We start from the raw sequence: 4,782 nt of genomic DNA on the forward strand, positions 1-4,782 counted from the left end.
TACTTGGGAGGCTGAGGCAGAAGAATTGCTTAAACCTGGGAGGTGGAGGTTGCAGTAAGCCGAGATTGCGTCATTGCCCTCCAGCCTGGGCAACAAAAGCAAAACTCCTTCTCAAAAAAAAAAAAAAAAAATTCCACTGAGTCTATTCTTATTTTTTACTTTTTGACACAGAGTCTCGCTCTGTTGCCCAGTATGGAGTGCAGTGGCATGATAACAGCCCACTGCAGGCTTGAGGATCAGTTAATTTCTAAATTTTTTGTCAAGATGGGGTCTTGTTATGTTGCCCAGGCTGGTCTAAAACTCATGTGCTTAAGAAATCCTCCCAACTCAGCCTCCCAAAATGCTAAGATTACAGGAGTGACCCACTGTGCCTGTCGAGTACATTCTAACAAATACGGGAGGAGAAAAAGCTCTTCTTTGCAATAGAATGCTAACTAAATAAATGGAGAAGGAATGATAGATTTGAAAAATTATCATTTTATAACCATCATACTAATGATTCAGTCAAGAATCATAAATGAATGTTAGTGAGTCCAAGTTTAATAAGGAATAGGATTTTAGATAATTTCAAAGTATCTCTCCACAAATTACTTACTAATTACAAAAGGGAAAAAAGATAACTTTACAGTAGAGAAATCTGATAGATACCACTAAATCAAGTGATTGAAGTTAAACATCACTAATAATGAGACAAACTGACACCATCTGCTTCTTGATGCCATGCACTAAGAAAGAAACATCACTTCTTTGGCCCAAAAGCTCCCTCAGCTGGTAAACAACTTCAGCAAAGTTTCAGGATACAAAATCAATTTACAAAAATCACTAGCATTCCTATACACCAACAAGAGCCAAGCCAAGAGCCAAATCAGGAATGCAATCCCATTCATAATCGCCACAAAAAGAATAAAATATCTAGGAATAGAGCTAACCAGGGAGGTGAAAGATCTTTACAATGAGAATTACAAAGCACTGCTCAAAGAAATCAGAGAAGCCAGGCGCAGTGCCTCATGCCTGTAATCCCAGCACTTTGGGAGGCCAAGGTGGGAGGATCACTTGAGCCCAGTAATTCAAGACCATCCTGGTAACATAGTGAGACCCTGTTTCTCTCTTAAAAAAAAAAAAAAAAAAGACTTAAATGTAAAACCGAAAACTATAAAAACCCTGGAAGACAGCCTAGGCAATACCACCTTGGGCAAACATTTCATGACAAAAACACCAAAAGCAATTGCAAAAAGGCAAAATTTGACAAATGGGATCTAATTCAATTTAAGAGCTTCTGCACAGCAAAATAAACCATCAATAGAGTAAACAGTCAACCTAAAGAATGGGAGAAAATACACATCTGACACAGGTCTGATATCCAGAATCTACAAGGACTTTAAACAAATTCACAAGGAAAAAAACAAGCCTATTAAAAAGTGGACAAAAGACAAAAACACTTTTTCTTTTCTTTCCTTTTTTTTTCTTAGATGAGGGTCTCACTCTGTCACCCAGGCTGGAGTGCAGTGGTGCAATCTCAGCTTACTGCAGCCTCTGCCTCCCAGGCTCAAGTAATCCTCCCACCTCAGCCTTCTGAGTAGCTGGGACTACAGGTGCACACCACCATGCCCAGCTAATTTTTGTAGCTTTTGTAGAGATGGGGTTTTGCCATGTTGCTCAGGTTGGTCTTGAACTCCTGAGCTCAAGCGATCCACCCACCTCAGCCTCCCAAAGTGCTGGGATTACAGGCACGAGCCACTGTGATCAGCCAACAGATGCTTTTCCAAAGATATACACGTACATGAAAAAACGCTCATCACCAGCAATCATTAGAAAAACGCAGATCAAAACCACAATGAGATACCATCTCACACTAGTCAGAATGGCTACTTTTTTTTTGTTTGTTTTTGTGATGGAGTCTTTCTCTGTCAACCAGGCTGGAGTGCAGTAGCACGATCTCGGCTCACTGCAACCTCCGCCTCCCAGGTTCTCCTGCCTCAGTCTCTTGATTAGCTGGGATTACAGATGCACACCACCACGCCCAGTTAATTTTTGTATTTTTAGTAGAGACAGGGTTTCACCATGTTGGCCAGGCTGGTCTCGAACTTCCGACCTCAGGTGATCCACCTGCCTCGGCCTCCCAAAGTGTTGGGATTACAGGCATGAGCCAATGTGCCCAGCGAGAATGGCTATTATTAAAAAGTCAGAAAATAGCACATGCTGGCAAAGTTGTGGACAAAAGGAAAGCCTTACATACACAGCTGGTGGGAATGTAAATTAGTTCAGCCATTGTGGAATGCAGTTTGGTGATTTCTCAAAGAACTTAAAACAGAATTACCATTCAACCCAGTAATCCCATTTTTGGGTATATACCCAAAGGAATATAAATCATTCTACCATAAAGACATATGCATGGCCAGGCACAGTGGCTCACGCCTGTAATCCCAGCACTTTGGAAGGCCAAGGCGGGCAGATCACTTGAGGTCAGGAATTTGATACCAGCCTGGCCAACATGGTGAAACCATATACTAAAAATACTAAAATACAAAAAATAAAAATACAAAATTAGCTGGGGATGGTTGGGGCCACCTGTAATCCCAGCTACTAGGGAGGTGGAGGCAGGAGAATCGCTTGAACCCGGGAGCAGAGATCACGCCATTGCACTCCAGCTTGGACAACAAGAGTGAAACAAGAAAAGAAAGGAAAAGAAAAGAGAAAGGAAAGAGGGAAGGAGGGAGGGAGGGAAAGAAGGAAGGAAGGGAGGGAGGGAGGGAAGGAAATAGTACATATACACCATGGAATACTATGCAGCCATAAAAAAGAATGAGATCATGTCTTCTGTGGAAACCTGGATGAAGCTGGAGGCCATTATCTTTAGCAAACTAACGCAAGAACAGAAAACCAAATGCCATATGTTCTCACTTGTAAGTGGAAGCTAAATGATAAGAACTCATGAACACAAAGAGGGGAAACACACAGACACTGGGGCCTACTTGAAGTTGGAGGATGGGAGGAGGGAGAGGAGCAGGAAAAAATAACTATTGGGTACTAGCTTTAGTACCTAGGTGATGAAATAATCTGTATAACAAACCCCTGTGACATAAGCCATATATAGCAAACCTGCACATGTATACTTGAACCTAAAAGTTAAAAAAAAAAAAAAAAAGACACATCACTTCTGTGGTATTCTTGCCAAAAATGCATACTCTAATTAAGAGGAGACATTAGCCAAATCCAAACAGAGGGCCAATTCTACAAAATAAATGGCCAGTGCTCTTCAAAAATGTCAATGTTATGGAAGATTATAAAGACAGAGAGGCCGGGTGCAGTGGCTCATGCCTGTAATCACAGCACTTTGGGAGGCTGAGGCAGTTGGATCACTTGAGGTCAGGAGTTTGAGACCCAGCCTGGGCAACATGGCAAACCCTGACTCTACCAGAAATTAGCTGGGCATGGTGTCACACACCTGTGGTCCCAGCTACCAGGGAGGCTGAGGTGGGAGGATTGCTGGAGCGTGGGAAGTCGAGGCTACAGTGAGCTGATTGCACCACTGCACTCCAGCCTGGGTGACAAAGTGAAACCCCATTTCAAAAAAAAAAAAAAGGGTAAAGATGGCTGGTCTGATGGTAGTGGGTTATCAGAACTTATTATTAATAACATTAGTGTCACTAAAGTTGGTATACAAGCCCCTATTGCTAAATTTGGCTTAAAAAAAAAAAAGAAATTGTTCCAGATTAATGGAGAGTAAACAGACACGGATATTGAGTGTATTGCATAGTGCTGAAAGGGATCCTAGGCCAGAAAAAAAATTCATATAAATGACATTGTTGGGACAATTGGTAAAATTTGAATAAGAACCATATATTAAATATAACATTGAATCAATCTTAAATTTTCTGATTTCTGATTTTCTGGATAAATAAAACAATATCCTTGTTTTTAGGAAATAACAGATATATTTATAGGTAAAGGGACACGATGTCTGCAAATTACTCTCAAATTGTTAAGCAAAACTTAATATATATGTAGTATATATGGAAATAAAAATATAAATGTGATAAAATGTTAATAATTGGTGTAATTGGTGAATCTAGGTGAAAACGTATACAGGATTTTTTTTATAGCATTCTTGGGATTTTTCTGCAAATCTGAAATTATTAAAAACAAAATTTTTATTTTAATTTTATTGTCCCCCAGGCTGGAGTGCAGTGGCACCATCTCGGCTCACTGCAAACTCCACCTCCTGGGTTCAAGCGATTATCCTGCGTCAGCCTCCCTGGTAGCTGGGTTATAGGCTTGAGCCACCACGCACGGCTAATTTTTGTATTTTTAGTAGAAACGGGGTCTCACCATTGGCCAGGCTGGTCTCAAACTTCTGACCTCAGGTGATCCGCCCACCTCGGCCTCCCAAAGGGCTGGGATTACGGGCGTAAACCACCGCGTCGGGCCGAAAAACAACAAAAAATTTTTTCATCAAATCACCATCCAATCTAACTCCATCTCCACCATCTACTACAGATGTGATCGTGGATAAGCCATAAACCTTTCATAACTTTTAGAAAGTAACTACAATTATGGTGGAATGGATCAATGTTAAAGCAAAACTATAAAAATAAATAAATACGATCACGTGACCATGGCGCCTTTTCAATGAAATAAGGGGCTTGGGCAAACGAGGATGCGGAAGATGGTCTGGGGTCCCTTCCGGATCCCCAGGTCCTCGACCCCCAGCATGTAAGGGTAGGGTCAAGGAGGGTCTTCCTAAGCGTTCCTCGGCGCGGTCCTGAGGAGATTAAAGGCGTC

Source organism: Mandrillus leucophaeus, unplaced genomic scaffold (assembly GCF_000951045.1).
Source record: "Mandrillus leucophaeus isolate KB7577 unplaced genomic scaffold, Mleu.le_1.0 Scaffold71, whole genome shotgun sequence".
NCBI lineage: Eukaryota > Metazoa > Chordata > Mammalia > Primates > Cercopithecidae > Mandrillus > Mandrillus leucophaeus.